The sequence below is a fragment of the Belonocnema kinseyi genome, chromosome 8, assembly GCF_010883055.1.
Source record: "Belonocnema kinseyi isolate 2016_QV_RU_SX_M_011 chromosome 8, B_treatae_v1, whole genome shotgun sequence".
Taxonomy (NCBI): Eukaryota; Metazoa; Arthropoda; class Insecta; order Hymenoptera; family Cynipidae; genus Belonocnema; species Belonocnema kinseyi.
The window spans coordinates 106,910,935-106,930,971 of NC_046664.1; the positions used below are offsets into that span (position 1 = coordinate 106,910,935).

Genomic DNA, 20,037 nt, shown 5'->3' on the forward strand with positions numbered 1-20,037 from the left:
CAAAAAGGCTTTTATTTTTCAGATGTCAACGATCCTCCCAATTTCATCCCAAATCCGAAAAAAAAATTCTCTAATTTTTATTTTTTTTATTTTTCGATTTTAACAGGTGCCGGTTTTGACTTGAAGTTTCCCATGTAAAATGCATGGGGAAAAATCACTTTTTTGAGTTTTTCTAATAATTTTTTAGGGTTTGTAAAATGCGACGGGAAAGTATGGGGGCCTGTAAAAAATTATCCAACGAAGAATTTCATGTATCATGTATATGGGTTCGACACTCATACCATACCCCCACGAGAACCTGAAAACTACCCTTAAAACAAAAAACGTCAATTCTTCATGAAATCCACATTTTGAGCACTGTTTTCTGGTATTTTTTGACTTAAAATTATTAATATTGGTCTAATGGAATATTTACTATCATTGGTTACTTAATGTTTAATTATTTAAAGAAATGCAATTTGTTTAAATTTTTTTATGAACATTTATTCGTTTTCCCTTAAAATGATTACTGTTAGTCTAGTGGAATAATTATCATCATTCGTTAATTGATATTAATTAAACAATGATAATAAATATATCTACTCGACCAATATTAATAATTTTAAGTATAAAAATACGAGAATACAGTGTTCAAAAGGTCGATTTCATGAATAATTGATATTTTTGGTTTTAAGGGTAGTTTTCAGGTAATCGTGGGGGTGTGTTAAGTGTGTCAAACCCATATGTCTGAGAAATGAAATTCTTTGTTGGATAATTCTCTACAGGCCCCCATACTTTCCCGTCATATTTTTCCAAACCCTAAAAAATTATTCTAAAAACTGAAAAAAGTGATATTTCTCCATGCATTTTACATGGAAAACTTCAAATAAAAACCGGCACCTGTTAAAATAAAAAAAAATAAAAATTAGGGAATTTCTTTTTTCCGATTTGGAATGAAATAAGGTATGAGCTCATAAATAAAATAAGACTGAGCTTATCGATAGAAGCGCTATACGACACCTTTGCGCTAAACACGGAGAAAAAAGTCCCCCCATTATAGCCTGAATCGCCCAGTCAGCAGATTACCGCTACTACAGCATACACGAACACTGCAGTTTTACCATAGCCCGTGCAGAAATTGCCAAATGTTTGCCTTATTTCAGATTTGGGCCAGATCGGGCACACAATTTTGTGGTTGTTAAATTTGGCCCCCTCTAGACTCCGGCTTAACAGCCAAGCCTGCCAGTAGATGGCGCTCCATTAATTTCGGGGACTAAAGTGGGTTGACTCCAAATCGCTGAAATTTCAATGTAAAGTGTCAAGCGTAAAAAATATTTCAATTATTATTTGTAAAAGTGATAAAATAAGTGGGAAAAAATGCCAAAAGTGAGCACAAGACATTAGATCAACAATGACGTCATAAAAATATTTATTTTCACGTATTTTTAGGTGATTTGATACAATCGGAAGGTAAATATAACCTTCTTATTTTTATTCGCTTTTGTAAAAATAACTTAAAAAGCCAGTGCGATATTGTTATCCACTTATTTCAAAATAACTTTCCACAATTAAGTTCAATATAGAAATTCAAAGTACAAATGCTGGATGTTATATTGCGTCGTTTGACTATTTACGTTTGCTCGAAAAAAAGTGTCTGTTATACTCCAATTTTATCATATCGCGATCTGTTAGATAACCTGATATTTATATTTTCAAATTTCAGTTAAGGAAGTGATATATTCGATTTTAATATTATTTTATTTAAGAATCCCTTTTAATTAAGAATAAGAAAAATAAATTAATATGGGCCTGATCGGGGCCAGGCATGGTTATCTCTGGGCGTAGCGATTGGGCCCCGATCGGGCATCACGTATCATTTCGAGTCAGGCCCCATTCAGATAGTCTGATTTGGACCAAATTCTCCCCGATCTGATCCAAATTGGAATTTCGGTACGGGGGCAGTAGAAAGTAGCATTGGAGGTGCACGTACCCCGTCAAATATTCCGAAATGTCAAGTAGTATCCGCCTGATTTGATACTCCAGTTAGAAATCATAGTCAATTTTGAAAGGAATATAGATAAGCTTAGTTTAAAAGAGTATACTTCTTCAAAGTTATTTATTTAAAAAAATCTACACTATAAAGACTTCAGAGAGCCGTTTAAGCAGTCTATAGTCACATTAATTTATATTATATTAACTTGCAGGTTATAAAGCCAACTATAATACTTATTTTGAAATCTTTGCATACAATTCTCTAACCTTCAATCTTCTAATGTACGTTGTACAAAATCGTCTATCCTTACTGTTTACTTTTTCATTCCAGCATATATTAAACAATAATTAATCACGTCACAATTATAATTTGAAAACGCAACAACACACGGCGACTATCAGCTGGTTCGTATAGCATGGGGAAGCGTCTGTTAACGTAGCTGAAAAGTCCTGCTAAAACTGCAGTGTTCCACAGCCGTGTTAACTTAACGTAACTCATGTTAATTTCGCATTGCTCAACAACACTAATTCCGCGTTCCTTTTTTCTCCATGAGGAGACTCATACGTGCTTGTGCGTGCCACAGAGCCGCATTCAGGATGTGACATGTATAAAGGATACTCTCTGAAGCAGATTAAATAGTCTCATCCGGCAGATTTCGTCTTCCGAAATTTCGGCGAGGAACAAAGTGTCTGCAACGAAAATGCTTGCCGTCCCGGTAATACTCTATTCATTTGCTAGAGTAGTTCCATTGACGAAGAACGAGCTCAGATCCTTTGATATTGGGACACAGCATTATTCTGGATATAGCACATAGAGTCGCAAATGGAAGAGACCATCTTCTTATGATTGTCAGGAAGCACAAAGAAGTGGGTAAAGGAGCGTTTCTGTGCAAAGCAGCGGAGGAGGCTGCTGAAACACTCCGACTTAACTTCAGTATAAGGGCAGTGTTAGGTAGTAAGCGCTGGTTCTCCTCTGCTTTGTAAAGAAGCATACTCTCATTTTGGACATATTGCTTCAAGCGAATCCGAAGCTTCGAAGTTGAGTTTTGTCTTATCGGAACACAGTGCGTATTTTTCATTTTTTAGTTTTAAAAAATCATTTTATTTCAATCTTTCCTGACTGAAAAATTAGGTGAGGGAGGCTATGAAAAGTAACTTTAAAGTAACTTCAGTTAATTTTACTAGTAACTGTAACTGCAACGAGTGACTTTTTTGAAAAAGTAACTGTAACGGTAACGAGTTACTTTTTATAGAGGAACTTAGCCAACACTGATCAGGGGTGAGAAGAATGCATTGAATCTTATCTATCTCGAGTACTCACTCCTACAAGCCCTGATTAAGAAAGCATAAGAGAAAAACTTCCGTGAACAGCTCCTCTATAAGAGGATGCACGGAATCTCCTACAGAAATGTGGAGAATCAGCCAATTTCGTGTGAGCTAACTTTTTCTTTCCCAAAATCACCCGGATTGAAGTCGGGCACAGAGGGTTTCATTTTGGCATGTCAAGACTGTGTCCTTTCCACCTTAAAATACCGTTGCCACATTTTGAGTCAAGATATTCCCGATGATAACTGCAGGGCGTGCCATACACCCCAAACATCTAGCACATACACTATCAAATTGTCGAACTAATGCGGGAACGACCTACATCCAAAGGCACAATGTGGCACTAAGAGTGCTTTATTGCCATCTCTGTCACTCTTACGAAACTAATCTTATTATCGCTCCGCTAAACGCTCCTGGAGAAATACAGCCAATTGTCGAAAATGAGAATTGCAGCACATATACTGGAACTTTATATTTTCGACAATTGTTTCTGTTGCACACTCGAGGCCTGACATAGTTCTCCTGGACTTCGAGAAACGAATCATGTTCGTTATCGAATTTTCGGCACCAGCTGACAAAAACATCATAACCAAGGAGAATGAAAAGAAAGAATGGTATAGAGACCTTATATGGGAGTTGCGACGATTGTCTCTAGCCTGGTTAATAGTGCCTGAAAAGCATCCCTGTGTGACAACGATATGCTAAAACATTTGCGGGGAAATTGCAGAAGGCGGTCGTCCTTGGGTCGCTCAGTGTTCTCAGGATGAAATCCTGCGGTTTTCCTTATGATAAACTTTTAATTATGTGTATATATACAAGCTGTGTATAATAATATTAATAATATTATTATTAATAATAACACCATCCTTAAGGCGAGTTTGCACCAAACTGTTGCAGCATGAACAAATATGCATGCTCGATTTAAAGTTGTTATTATTAATAATGATAATAATATTATTATCATTTAAAAATAAGAAGACTATACTTAGATAGATAAACGTTTATTCTTCGGTCTGCTGGCCTTAAAAAATTGACTTGCTTACACTTCCAGTTTTTTTACAGAATTTTCTTACAGCTACCTATTACAAATTAAAATCCATAAGTAGACTATACTTACATCTTTACTTATACTTTCGTCATATAGCTTTCTTTGCGAACAAGAACTTTCAGAATACACAAGAATGCTTATGTAAGATCGACTGATATAATCCTTCTAATAACTGCTGGCCGACGCAGTTAGACAGCCGTGTAGCAGTGTGTGGCAGTTTCAACAATGGGTCGCCAACAGTGTAAAATAGATTGCTTACGTTTCCACAGACTGATTTAATATCTAGGCCCGTGAAAAGTAACCCCCGTAACTGTTCTTATATAGGCGTTCTTGTGTATTTGAACTTCCCATGTAAAAATATTCTTGCAACAAACTGGTACTAGTTTGAACACGTTAGAGCAGGTTTGCACTGGTTAGTGCAAGCTCGCTTATATTTGAACCAGTTATTTTCCTCGAATATTTATATATTTTTTTTAACTTTTACTCGGGTGAACACAGTAATACATCATAGTCACGGCCTAAGTTAAGTGACTGATGAGATTAGAATATTATAAGTTAATTTATTACGATTCTTGAAACCTCCTGCGATGATGTTGTAGGTATAAAATTACGAGCAGCCACGAGCGTTGGAGGGGACAACCGTCACATCTGGATGCTTTCTTAGAGCTACCATTTGCTAATCCATAGGTTTTCAATCGCTCGCTTTCTGATGGTCAAGAAAGTTTCTTACAATGCGCCAGGTGTTTAATAAAATCGCCTTCGGAGCTGCTGCTTATACCCTATTGACTCCTAAATGTTGAAGATGTTCAGTGAATCTTGCGTGCACATTGCCTGTAGCCGAAATCGCAATGGGATATATAGTTGCATGATTCACATTCCTCCATATGGTCTTTACTTCATGCCTTAACTCGCTGTACTTTTGGATCTTGGTTGTATAGGTTGACTGTAAATTTCGGTTAATTGGCCAGCAATGTCCATGATGTAGACCCAATGTAAGATGTAATCTTCGCTTTCTAAAATAGGCATTGGAATGTATCTATAGAAAGGAATCTTTTCTTTTAGGAGTCCTAGGTTTGAACTAAATATTTTGCTTTACACTGAGTTCACGATAGAACCTTCTTTTATCTTTCTAAAAAGTTTCGATTTTGTGGCCTTCGTGCACTACTTTTGTTGTACCAACGCAGTCTGGCAGTAAAAACATCATGTCTCTGCCGTTAGAAGTCCATAATCTCATCCAATATTGCTGGTGTTAATGTCTTGATGTGCCGAGAGTAGATGATTTTAGTAACATGGCTCATCAGCTTTCTGGTTCTATTTTCTTTTTTATATTGAGTTAATCGACTCAATTTGCACTTTACTTTGCTGACATCCATATCCAATCTGATCTTCTATGGTGGATCTCGATCCCTTTATGGGACAAAAACTGCATTTGAAGGCCTAGTTCTGCGACCCAAGGTTCTAACGGTTGCCATAAATGCACAGTACGAGGTGTGTTCAAAAAATAAGGTGACTTTATGGTTTTCTCAAAAAATATGCATTTATTCCTCAATATTTATGTTGTCCCCTTCAAAGTAATCCCCCTTAGATATAATACACTTGCACCAACGCTTTTTCCAATCATAGAAGCACCTCTGATAATCATTTTGTGGTATAGCCCTGAGTTCTTTCAGCGATGCAGTTTTTATCTCCTCAATCGTTGAAAATCGATGTCCTTTCATGGGTCTCTTCAGTTTTGGGAAAAGAAAAAAGTCACTGGGGGCCAAATCCGGTGAATTTGGAGGGTGAGGCATGACTACTTTGGTGCTGTTTTTGGTTAGAAAATCTTTCACAAGCAAGGATGAATGAGCAGGTGCATTATCGTGATGAAAAAGCCACGAATTGTTTTTCTAAAGTTCCGGACGTTTTTTGCGTATCGCCTCTCGCAAACGGCGCATAACTTGAAGATAATACTTCTTATTGACTGTACGACCTTGTGGTAAGAATTCCTGATGCACTACGCCACGGTAATCAAAGAAGACAGTGAGCAAAATCTTCACATTTGACTGAACTTGACGTGCTTTTTTCGGTCTTGGAGATTCAGGATGCTTCCACTGAGACGATTGGGCTTTAGTTTCGACGTCATAACCATATACCCACGATTCATCCCCAGTTATAACCCTTTTGAGAAAATCAGGATCATGATTGACTTCATTTAACATCTCCTGAGCGATGGTCATGCGATGGATCTTTTGATCAAAATTCAGCAGTTTTGGAACAAATTTTGCTGACACACGTCTCATGCCCAAAGCGTCCGAAAAGATAGCATGGCATGAGTCAACTGATATGATACCATCTTCAGCAACTTCTCTGATGGTAATTCGGCGATTTTTCAACAGCATTTCTTCCACTGCTTGAACGTTTTGATCTGTTGTTGACGTGCTGGGACGTCCAGGGCGAGGTTCGTCTTCGACATCCTCTCGGCCTTCTTGGAACAGCTTGTAGCACTTCTACACATTTTTCTTACTTAGAGTAGACTCGCCGTATGCAACTGTCAACATTTCAAAAGTTTTTGAGCACTGGATTCCATTTTTCACACAAAATTTAATGCAAACTCTTTGCTCCATTTTTTTCGAAAGAAGAAAATCGCCGAGTACACCAAACCCTTCTAATCTTTTACGCCTCTGCCAGAAAAACAACACGAGCTATATAGTCAAAACTGTGAACATATGATCGCGAGGAGTGTACCAACACAACAAAACAAAAAATTTAAAACTTGAATGTACGTAGCCCGCGAAAATTGAAAAGTCATCTTACTCTTTGAACACACTTCGTACATACATACATCTATGCGAAAATTCCAATATACAGCTATATAGGAATACATACGTACAGACACATAGCCATACAGATATACATACATGCATATATGCAGCATGCAGGCAGAGATACATGCATAAGGATCGATACCGAAAAAATTTAATGATTTGCGAACTCTGCGTCAAATAGAGTCGTCGGCAGCCAGAATAAGATCGTTGTCTCAAAGTCGGCGCAACTTCTCAGAAAATCGCCGATCCTCCAATGTACACCGAAATCGGTGTTCAAGTGAGTGGCAACAAATTTGAGCCACACAGGTTCATTCGGAGAATCTAGTGGAAAAGCATCATTTAGACACTGTTTTTTATCATCCAGAGCAACGTGAAGTGCCCTCTATAAACTTTCAGTCACCTGTCAAGATGATTTTGTCGTGCGTTATTTAGGTGAAATAGATGTTAATAAGCAGGTAAGTTATAATAATAATTACCTAAGTTTTCCTTTCCTCCCATTTACCAGTGACTATTAGTGCCTTGGAATAAAAATTGTACTTGGCATGATATAATATCCAAATCTTAGGTTAGTCAAAACCTACATGACATTCAAACCACCGAAGCCGGGATGTAAAAACTTAGTCGTGACCGTCTGCATCGAAATTGATGCCTGGCCGTTCGAACAATTTCCACTAGATTTTCTGCAGAAGTTTAAAGTTATCTAATCTTGCAGTTGTTAGTGTCATACATGAAAAATAAGGTAAATACACTAGTATAATAAAAACAGAAATTTGTTTTTCACGATGAGTATGGATGTAAAGTTTCATGAAACTTTAGCCTGATGAAAAGTTTGATGAAACATTAGGGGTTTCGTGAATCATTGTAATGGTTCAAACATAGCGGCTGGAAAATTCTAACTGATAAGATGAAATCCTAATTTGACCTTAGAGGCCAAATCGATCTGCCCATGCACGAAATAATTTTTCTTCTCATCCCTATGTTTCATGAAATATATGAAACTTTGACATGAAACGTTTTCACGTGAAAAGATTCCAGCCCTATGAATCTGAAAACAAAATGGTGATACCTTACTGTCCTAAGTTGATTAGTTCCTAATATCCTCAGCGCGGCGTTAGTTGTCCCACCATCCCCTGCTTTTTTGCATTGCATGGCATGGGACTAGACCACTTTTTAAAAGTTTCTCAGTAAATGAAATGTTATTTTTATGAAAATCCCTATTGAAGTTAATTCTATTTTATTTATATAATACTTCAGAACAGTTGTTTAAGAGATTTATATAAATGCTAAAGGGAAAATATGAATTTAAACGTCATCCAATAAATTTGCTAAAGTGGAATATAACATTTAAATTTGAAAAAAAGTTAAACTATTGAATGAATAATGAATAATAATTATTATCATTTTATTATTGCATTAAATAGTCCCTAAAAAAGGAAAACTATTTTTCAAATGCACTTATACAGAAAAAATTACTTTTTACAAAGATATTATAAAAATAGAGCAAAAATTAACTGAATCCCATGCATTTGGTCAGTTTTTATCCCCTCAGCATTCAACGAAGTGAAGTTAGCTAGTGATTGAAGTGAAAATACTTTATTGTGTATGTAGACTTTCATCACTGTTTCTATACATCCCGGCTTTAGTTTAAATGTCGACGGCCATGGCAAACCTGATATTTGGAGGTTGCATTAGGAAGTTATAATTTTATTCTAAGTGACTAGTACGCACTGTTAAATGAAAAAAGTTGAAAATTAGGTAAATTTTATTGCAATTAATTTCTTTATGAACAATTATTTATTCTAATATCGCCAAGCGAATAATTGCTTTGACAGGTGTTCAGGTTACTGACAGCACGGTTCAGCACTCCACAACTCTGCATGAGCAAAAATTTAGTCTCCAAAAGATACTTTCCCCTAGATGCCCAGATGCGCACCTACATTCAGAGGAATACATTTGAGACTTGAAAATTATTTCAAATGCTCATTGGGAGACCAATGAAATTTGAGCTGCAACAAATTTAACACCAGCGTTTTTCTGTGTTTCCCAAAAGATCGACTGACCTATCGAAATGATAACTGTGGGCCGACCGTGGCGGCCTATTGTTCCAACAAGCGTTACAAAGATTGGGCCGCCTTTGGCAGTCAAAGTTCAGCTGTCATTTTTATTTATAAAAAAACTTATGTCGGCCCAATCCAATTTGCCAAGGTTGACAGTCAGAGACTGGCCGAATATTGATCCAACTATGGGCCAAACATGGCCCGATCATCGGTTGAACTATGGAAAATATTTGTTGGATGTTTAACGAGTCAGCCATACAGTTGGCGCAATTTTACAATGAAGATACTCCAGGTGTCTCTTACACATTAAATTCTCCCTGAGATATGTTCTAGTATTCGAAAACTAAGCGACACGTATTTTTCTATCTGCGAAAAAACACTTTAAGGGGGTAAAATAACCTCTCAAAGATAGGGGTCTCAAGTGTCGATTGTATAGTGTGCATAAAAACCAAATTGATTTCGATCAAACCTATTGTCTATGATAATATATACTTTCCATGCAGACAAAACTTTGGAAATAATATTTATAATGAAGGAAGTAAAATAGAGTTTGTTTCGCCAAAAAACAAATTTTTACAATTAATGGAGGTAGTTACCCCTAAATGATTTTTATTTGGTCTCTATGATAATATATATTTTCCATACATAAAGACAATTAGGAAAAAGTTTTTCACCGAACAAAGTGAAATAAAGTCTATTCAACGTGAATAACCAAATTGCGTGAAGGCAAACCACCCCCTAATTATGTATAGAATAGCAAAACATCTCTAAACTCAAGCAAAAAAATCCGAAAAAAACACAAGTTGCATACCAAAAAGAGGATGACGGTATTTATGTATTAAAAAAAAACATCGAAGAGGGTAACTACCTCTAAATTATTTTGTATTATTAATCTTTATAATAAAATGCTGTGCGCATTGTTTTCAAACTTTGTTTAATATTATGGTATTTGATCTGTTGTAAATGAATCACCTTTTTTCGCAAAACAAAATTTATCATAGAATGTGCAATAATAGAATAGCTGACAACGAATATTGAATCTTTCATGTCGTACCTGTTGGAATAATTAAAAAATTTTTAATTTGATCAAATTATATATTATCATCTTTACTTAATATTCTTCAGATAGGACTCAGTATTCGTTGTCAGCTATGCTATTACTGTACATTTTGTGATAAATTTTATCTTGCCACAAAACAAGGTGATTTTGAATGTGAATTTAAACTTTATTCCAACAAGAACAACAGGAAACATGCAACATTTAGACGTATGTGTTTGGGTTTACAGGTTGGAAAAATTATGTGCGTCACTTTTCTGATTCTCTTATTTTGATGTACATATTAGGAATATTATTATTAAGCTTTATTCGTTTGTGCATAATCAGTTAACTCGCCAAGATATACTAATCTTTTAAAATATGCATGGTACAAAAGCGGATATATTGCAGATAAAGTTGGTGAATTCGAAAATCCCGTAGACGTTAGCTTCGGTGATTCTTGTAAAACACGTTGTGACATATTAGGTTGTACGAATATCGCTGTAATACGATTTTCGTGGTTTAAGAAATCATTATATTTTGAACACTTTTTTAACAAACATCATTATTGTTCAAAGTCCCAATAATACATATTCGGTATACTGTCTAGAATTCACAATATTGTAATTTGACCTGAACGTATTATTTTTGTCTGTAAACTATGCATGCTGTTTAATTATTTTTATGATTTTTGTTGTGTAAACATAGTTTAGGGGTAGCTACCCTCTTTAATGCTCTTTTTTTCTTAAAAATATATAAATACCTTTATCTTTTTTTTTACGCAACACGTATTTTCTTCGAATTTTTTCTCGATTTTAGGCTTATTTTGAAATTTTATACATAATTAAGGGGTGGTTTGACCCCGCTTAATTTTTTTATTAATATTGGATGGACTCTATTTTACTTCCTCCGTTACATAACTATCTTCCCCATTGTTTTTGTGCATGGAAAGTATATATTATAATAGGCATAAAATAAAAAGTGTTTGGGGGTAGCTACCCCCGTTAATTAACAAAACAATTTGTTGGCGAAACAAACCTTTATTTTTGTTTCAAGTGCAAAATATAAATTTAAAAAAATTTTCTCCTGTGAATTTGGCAATTTTCAGCACATTTAAAAATATGCAGGGGTGGTTTACCCCCGCGTAAATTTTTTTATTTATATTGCATGGACTTTATTTTCCTTTCTTTGTTATAAAACTGTCTTCCTAATTGTCTTTGTGTATAGAAAGTATATATTATCACGGACACAACATAAAGAGAGCTTAAGGGTAGCTACCCCCTTAATTAAAAAAAAATTTTGGTCGAAACCAGACTTTATTTTTGTCTTAAGTGCAAAAGAAAATTGATTTTTTATTTTGCTCTTATGAATAAGCAATTTGCAGCTCATTCAAAAATATGTAGGGGTTGTTTACCCCCGTGCCATTTTTTTATTCATGTTGGATGGACTCTATTTTACTTCCTGCGTTATAAAACAAATTTCCCCACTTTTGTGTGCATGGAAAGTATATATTATCATAGATTAAAAATAAAAAGTTTTAGGTCTGACCACCTCCAAAAACCCTTAACTAGCACAAATCATTTTTATTACGTAAATGGCACAACAGGCGTTTTTCACCCCACGTGCTCAAACATATACCGCGCAGCCGGTATGGAATATTTTTGCAAAAAAAAATGTAATATATTTTAACATGTTTCTCAAAATGGAATCGGTTTTATAGTCATTAGTTCAATTTAAGTTAGTTAAAAAACATGTTGAGAAAATAAACGACAAAAAATGAGTTTTTTTACTTAAAACTTCATAACTCACATAATTTTTAATATTTTTACCCAAAAATGTAGGATTATACTTTTAAGATACTGCAATTAAAGAAAAAAATTACTGCATTATTGATGCTTATAAAAAAGGTCAATACAAAATTAAAACATACAAAAGTATTTCAGTTTTTCAATGTTGTAATTACTCTTTCAAACCTACACAGTAGCTGCAAAATCCTGCGCGGTGCTCATGGAACATCGGGCGGTTGCACGCGATTGGTTATTCATGAAGGAAGCGTCGCCATCATTTTTAGGTCATCTATAAGAGCAAGAGACTATGAAATAATGAAAAAACATTATTTCACTTTAGATGATAAACTTGTGTTGGAAATAGAACGAAAATCGCAAATATCAATGGTACAAATTTTTTTGAAAATCACTATTTTGCTCACTGACTGCCCAACGGGTAATAATCCGGTAGCCACTAATACTTCTTTATGCACTAATAGGTCCCTGAGATCACTCTTTTTTAAAAGGTTAAAAAAGGCCCCTGATTACGAATATCTTGGGTAGTTTTTGAAAATATGGGTCAATTTTTGTTTAAAATTTTTTTAAAACAATTTCACTATTTATAGGAAAAAAGAATGTATAAAATCATTTTTAACATGGCTGAGAAAGAGTAAAACTTTTTTACGTCTTGCACTTTTTTTGTACGACGAACCGTTTTCAATGTACAGTGTTATAAATAAATGATTTTTTAACAAAATAGCCATATTTGCACAGTGTGATCTCAGAATCTATAATTCAGAAAAATTCTAAACTTGTACACTGTCTATATCAAGGATAGATCTCTTAAAAGGAAAAAGAAATCTTCCGATCAGATAGAAACTTCTCTTCTTAAATTGTTGTTAAAAAGTTTTTATTGTTGCTAAAGCTTTATCTAGCATTATTAACATAATTTTGTGTTCATAATTTCTTTTTATAAATTGTTTATAACAATTTATATAAATAATGACCAGCAATTACCAGAATGGACTTAAATTTTTTTATTAATCTTCGATACACGAATAAACTTTTCACTCTCTTGATATTTATTAGTACGAGGAGACATTATTTATTTATGGTCTTATAAACTATGTATTTTTTATAAACACATCCTCTTCCTTTTAAAAAAGAGTAATCTCGGGGACCATGGACATAGGAAACAAGGGACTAGGCATGTCATTGCGGGGGTGATGCAATGAGGGGGGAGGTCCGCCAACTTTCGATGTCCCGCGACAAACATGGCAACGCTCACATGTTTATATTTTCATGCACAGTTTGTCGGCAAAAATGCTCGTGCGCATAATCAAGTGTCACATCGTAAGATAGCGGCTCTCCCCACTCATGGAATTCTTCCCCCTCCCGTGGATTCAACCCTGCTCGCCCAAGTTGGGATGGCTTGCCTAGTCCCGTGTTTCCTATGTCCATGTCGGGGACTTATTAGTGCATACAGAAGTGGTAATGGCGACTCGATTATAGTAAATACCTCGCAGTTTTACAAGGTCTACTTGGAGCGGATGCCCAACGTATGCTGACGTTTACCGCTCCGTACTGACCCACTTTACCTTTAATTAGTGATGTCAATTACGCGTAAAAGTCGACACGTCCATTTTCTTGAATTTAGTACGGCTAATTCGAGCTGTATAATTTGTTGGGGTATTTTTTACCCATAGTTAAGGGGTAAGTTAAAAAAATTTTTTTTTGTTGAAACACGTCAACTTTATTTTTGTCTTAAGGGCATGTGATACTTAGAAAATTGTCGATTTTACCGGTTTTAGGTTCCCCCAGCTTTTTTTTTTCTAGAATAATAAATATTTCGTCTTAAAAATTTGGCAACTGATAGCGAACATGCTAACGGACGTCCCCACACACTTTTTTTGTAGGTTAAATAAAAAAAGCTTTAATTTAGCAAAATCTGATTAATTTGCATAGCGCAGAGGAATTAATATCGATTTTTTCAGTGTTAGATTCCCCCGGATTTTTTCCTAGATTAATAAATATTTTGTCTTCGAAATCTGGGAAATGATAGCGAACATGCTAATGGACGTCCCCGTACACTTTTTTTGTATTATTTTCTCAAAAAAAATTTGATATTGCTAACAACGTGTGTGTATGTTTCGAGGTTATGTGTGCTACCATTCTTCCGAGCGTTACTTCCAAACTACACAATATTTTTGGCCGAAAACTTTGAACTTACAAATAGAAATAGTACCTAATCTTCCAGGAATAACCTTTGTTGGCAGGCAATCGAAAAAGTTTATTTCATAGATAATTTCCTAATTATCGGAAAGGCAGAGATGAAAAACGACGAACCTCAAAATAATACACATGCATAAAATGTTTATTTAGCACAATTAATTTTTTTTTGTTATTATCCCTCAAAAAGGGTCAGGAGACGTCCGCTATGATGTTTTATAGCATCTCCGAATTCAGTTTTTAAAAATTTTCATTTTTGTGGTAAAAAAGCCGGGGGAAGTGTGCCCGATTGACCACACGACAAAGTATCACATGCCCTTAAGTGCAAAATATATGCAGGGATCGGAACCTTTTGCTTGGACCCAAATTTAAAGGGTTCCTTAATGGTCCGGGTCCGGACCCGGACCTTTTAAATCTTTAAGGGTTCAGGTCCGAACAAGGACCCTTTAATTTATTAAGGGTACGGGTCCGAACCTGGACCTTTTGAATTTTTAATGGTTCTGTCCGGACCCGTACCCTTTAATTTCTTAAGGGTCCAGGTCCAGACCCGAACCTTTTAAATTCTAAAGGGTACAGGTTCGGACTCACCCTTTAATTTTATAAGGGTACGTGACCGAACCCGGATCGTTCAGAATTTACAGGGTTCGAGTTCGAAACTGTAACCTTTAAGTTCTTAAGGGTCCGGGTCCGAACCCGAAACCTTTAAATTTTATAATGTCCGGGCCCGCACCCGTACCCTTTAAGATCTTAAGAGTAGGGGTCCGGACCCGAACCCCTAAAGAACCTTTTAACATCGGATCGAACCTGATAGGTTCCTTGAAATACATATATTTGAGAAATTGACAAACACGATTTGATTAATAATTATTAATAATTCATAAAATTTTCAAAATTTGAGTCAAATTTTGTAACTTTTGAATTTCAACCGCAAATTATTGATCTGTGACTCGAAAACCCGCTCGTACTGACTTTTATGTAAATATACCAAATTAATTAGATTTTAAAAATTTGAGTCAAATTTCAGAATTGTTTATTTTTTATCCCAAATTCGTGTTTTTCTTTATGCTCTCTCATTTAGTCGTCCACCAATTTGTAAATTTTTTAAATGTAATGTTAGGAACCTTTTAGGTTGGACCCAGCATTAAAAGGTTCCTTATAGGTTTGGGTACGGACCCGTTCCGTTTCATTTCTTAAGGGTACAGGTCCGAACCCGGACCTCAAAAATTCTTAAGAGTACGGGTCCTGACCTGTACTCTTTAAATTTTTAAGGGTTCGGGTCCGCACCTGAAACTTTTAAATTCTTAAGGGTCCGGGTCCGAACCCGTACCCTTTAATTTCTTAAGGGTGCGGGTCCGGACCCGAACCTTTTAAATTCTAAAGGGTCCGGACCCGTACCCTTTAGGTTCTTAAGGGTCCAGGTCTGGACCCGTACCCTTTAAGTTTTAACGGGTTCAGGTCCGGATCGGACTCTTGCTGGACCATTTAGGTCCCTGGACACTTCAAAAATTAAGGGTTTCGATCTCTGGTTTTTCGAGTACTACAACACATATCAGGGAGAATCAAATCGGCGAGAGACACCTAAAGTAGCTTCCTTGTTAATAGCGTACGCTTGGCCAACAGTCGACACGCACAGATGGCCCACTGTTATTATTTCCATATGTCGGTATATAATAGATTTATATATGAATAAACTAAGTACGAGATAAAATGTACTCCTTTTGAATTGAAAATTGTGATCAGAGCATGTTCCAATCTCTGAGAGTAATGTACCGTGTCTGCAACTATTTTGTAGCTTGATATGTTAAATTTGACTCAATTTGGTGTACCCGAATGCCATATTTTTTACGTCAAAGTTAAGTGTCGGTCGTTTCGTAACTTTGATATATTTAGTGATTGTCTGCGGTGTTGTAATTTTAGTGATTTAAACATTAGAGGTTTATTTGTTTCATAAGAGTGATTAATTAGTTACCACTACTTGTTCGCAGGATCAGTTGTTCGCCAATAAGAAGCTCCGAGTTCCAACCAATTACACCATTTGATGTACGGAAAGAAAGCAATACAAATGATCAGGAGTTCTAAATTATTGCATGAATAATGGCTGTTCTCAATCTTATAGCACACAAAGTGCAAGCTTAAATTGGTTCAGATTCTAACTTTGCAAGCTCTTCAGTCAAAACTTATTACGTCATTAAAAAAAAATCAATAATAATCTTCAAATTTATTCATTCACTTTGTCTCCATCCAAGTTTCTATGTTTCCGCTCACTTATCGCATTCTTTTGTCTCATTTTTTGCTACCACTAAGCGTGAAAATTTGTTAGTACAGGTCAGTTGGACAACCTATAAAATTATGTTTCCAATTAAAGTTGTTTCAATTGAATGGAAATTGTTTAGTGTAAATGGGATTATCAAATTCTTTCAAATGAGGAAAGTCATGAAGGCTATGTGAGCGTGACCTAAAAAAATCTTTTTCCATTTTTTTCAAACCTAACTTACGTTCACACGGAACGCGATATCGGGTTAAAAAATTAGGAAATTAAATACGAAGGACTAAGAAATGTTTGTCTGCTCCTAAATTTCTCTAAGTACAAAAACTTTTATTTTTTCATAATTATTAACACTGACTATAAGACAAACGTTGCCTAGTGCTTCTCATTTAATTTTCTAAAGTTTCAATTCGATATTGCGTTCCGTGTGAACTTAAATTGTATTTGAAAAAATGAGAAAAAATTTTTGAGGTTTAACTCAAATGGTCACTTCGTGAAAATGGTAAATTCACACATTTCCGGCCACCGTTTCAAGTAATTGGGAGTTTTTGCAAAGTTCCTTTTGGATATGCGGAAACATATGTTGTATAAGTGAAAAATTGTAAGAATTTAAAAAAAATAAATGGTCGCTGTCCCTTTTACTGTTTGCAATTGAAGAATGTGCAATTACAAATCCACACAATTAAATCACTTTAAGTTTTAAATGTTTAAAGTTGTGCATAATTTTTGATCATTCACATAAAATATTAAAGAGTCTCTAGTTTCTACTATTTAAAACTGAAGAATTTTAAATTCCGAAACATTAAAGTGGTAGAAATGTCAATCGTAACTCTTCAAAATTCTAGAACTTTTAATTGTAAATCTTTTAAATTGAAGTTTTAATTTTGAAAACAACTTACAATTAAAAATTATCACAATTTAAGAAAATTTGTTCATATATAATTAAAATTAAAAATATTTTAACTGCAAATCGTGAAAGCTGAATAATTTTCAATGGTACCTATTTAGAATTGTAGAACTTTCTTTTGTAAATATTGTATATTCAAGAGTTTTCATTTTGAAAAATTTCCAATTAGAAACTATTCAAGTTTAAAGTCTTAATATACGAAATTTTTTCATTTTGATGACTTACTTTCGAAATGTTTTTAATTTCGAAGATTTAGATTGAAAAATCCATTTTGATTTACATATTACAAAATTTTAGAACTTTTATTTATTTAGTTTAAAAATTAATAAGTTTTACCTTGTAAATTAAAAAAATTGAATTATTAAATAAAACATTAAAAACTACTACTTCCAAAATTATACACCTTAAGAATTGAATATGATCTTCAAGAGAGACCTACTACAAAAAGATGTTTAAAATTATATAATTTTAAACTGCAAGCATTCAAAACTGAAAAAGTTAGCGAATTTACAATTGTAAATTTGTCCAAAATTGATCAGTGTCGAAAATGAAAATTAAGTTAAGTGGTATGAAATGAGAATAAAAACGCGTAATATAGCAACGCCTACCGCACTTTTTTACTAGTCTAATATGGTTATCTAAATAATTAAAACTCTTTATCAGAATGAAGATAAGTCAGCTAAGATAATATGAAGCTTAATTTGGAAAAAAAATGAAATCGCACTGAATGGAGGTTCGATGTTCGTTTGCATTACCGAAAATTGGACGGCGTCAGACAGGCTATAAAAGTATACTTGTGAATATGGAGTGGCCTGGAAGTGAAATTCACGATGCCAAAACCGAAAGGCAAAAATACATCATCTTTCACGCGAAGTGGATAGTTAGTTCTTCGCTAAATGAAAATTCTTTGCAAGTGGAAATCTTTTATTTTGAAACAAAAGAGGAAGACTATAATTTGGAAATTGGCGTCTGAGAGCAATTAATTACAAAGTATGCCTCGTGTATCTCCATGGTTGTAGCGGTCTACCGAAAGCTGCTTTTGTATAAATATGCACATAATTCAAACCATTTTACGAGTATGAAACAAGCAATCAACACTGACTTCTCGTGAAATTATTATTTTACAGCATTACAGTTAAATCGAGTGGTAAGTTTTCACGCGTTACCCGGCTCATGTTCAAAATGAGCGTACTGAAGTATTTAACACAGTCTGAAGCGTTGTTTAGCATATGTAGTCTAATTCTCACTGCGTAATTTCAAGTGAGGAGAAATGAGCCTGAAAAGTTTGCAAGTAGCCCCAACAACTTACCAGGCATCAAGGTAAATTACGCCCATTGCTTTCAAATATTATTTTTATTTCTAATTAGGGTGCAGTTAAAATGCGTTTTAAGAAGTTCTTCGAAAGCTAGTATATTAATAATGTGTATTTCTCTTTTTTCTGTTTCTCAAATGTTAATAATTTTCGAACATTAAACATTTATGATAATCACTTTCCTAATTGCAGTCGCTAAAATGTGGAAAATATTCAACTTAATCTTTTAACTACTTAAATTATGTCCGTTTTCCATAATCTTCAAAACCAAGTCATATTTTGTTAATAATATCTTCCTGAGTGAAATACTTAATAATACATATTCCCAACATATTCTTTGGTCAAGAAAAGAAACTTCACGCAAAAGTAGAAATATTCATAGAATTGCTTTACAAGAAATGATTTTGTCATCTCAATTCAAAATGCCTGTGAAAAGCCTTCGTCAATGAAGAAGTTCCCACTCAGGTTCCAGCGCGCGGAATAATCTACTCTCTAATTTTGAATCAGCGATAAGTACACCGCTGATTCAAATCAGCGTATATATGCTGCTGAAATCGTGAAATTTAGCTGCTGATCAGTGAAATGTCACTAATTAACTAATTAAAATTAATTAAGGGTAATGTTGTTGTCCACAGGTTTCATCTTCCGTAGAAACTAACTCTCTATGTATTAAAATCATCTTTGATAGGAACAAAATTTTTGCCAAAAGAATGTTCAAATGTGGTTTTTTAAATCCAAACTATTTATTGGTGTTAGAATAAGCAATTTTGAAAATATACGAGCTTAAGAATATTCTTTTCATATGTTTTCAGAATGTTTTCAAAATGTTCATTAGTGATATTATTTCTATAAAAATCAGTATTCTGAAGTTTTTTGGCTAGAAGAATCCGAATATGATCAAAGAATTTTTAAATTTAAGTTTGATAATCCAATATGGCGAATTAATAATTTTGAGAATGGTTTCAATTTGATGCAAATGGGTATACTAAGTTTTTTTGGGCTTTCTCAATTCAAATATAGCAATAGAACTTTTCAGTTCAATGTAGCTAATTCAATACGCGTGAATTAAAAATCTAAAAATATGTTGGGAAAGGGGGGAGGGAGGGCAGCGTCAACCAGTAGCGCAAAGGTGATTTTCCTTATACTAGGCAGTCTGATAAGTCCCTGAAAAATGAAACACAGAGACGTTTTTTTGGTCAAAGTCGGTTTTATTTTTCAACATACTCTCATTTTAGGTCGATACAGCGAGTCCAACGATTTTCTAACTTTTTGATACCGTCCGAAAAGTACTCGATCGGAAGGTCTCCAAAATACG

The 20,037-nt window shown here is 34.5% G+C and overlaps 1 protein-coding gene and 1 long non-coding RNA gene across 2 annotated transcripts in view; one reads left to right on the plus strand and one right to left on the minus strand.

Annotated features, from left to right (window-relative positions):
* LOC117177705 overlaps positions 1-18,546 on the plus strand; it is a 114,289-nt gene extending 95,743 nt beyond the window's left edge. The window contains exons 3-4 of the long non-coding RNA XR_004467738.1: positions 16,223-16,562; positions 18,074-18,546. This is a non-coding gene — a long non-coding RNA (uncharacterized LOC117177705). The remainder of the gene's footprint in view (positions 1-16,222; positions 16,563-18,073) is intronic.
* The window catches only part of LOC117177704 (lachesin-like), a 180,845-nt gene that overhangs the window by 83,615 nt on the left and 77,193 nt on the right, over positions 1-20,037 (minus strand). The window lies entirely within an intron of this gene.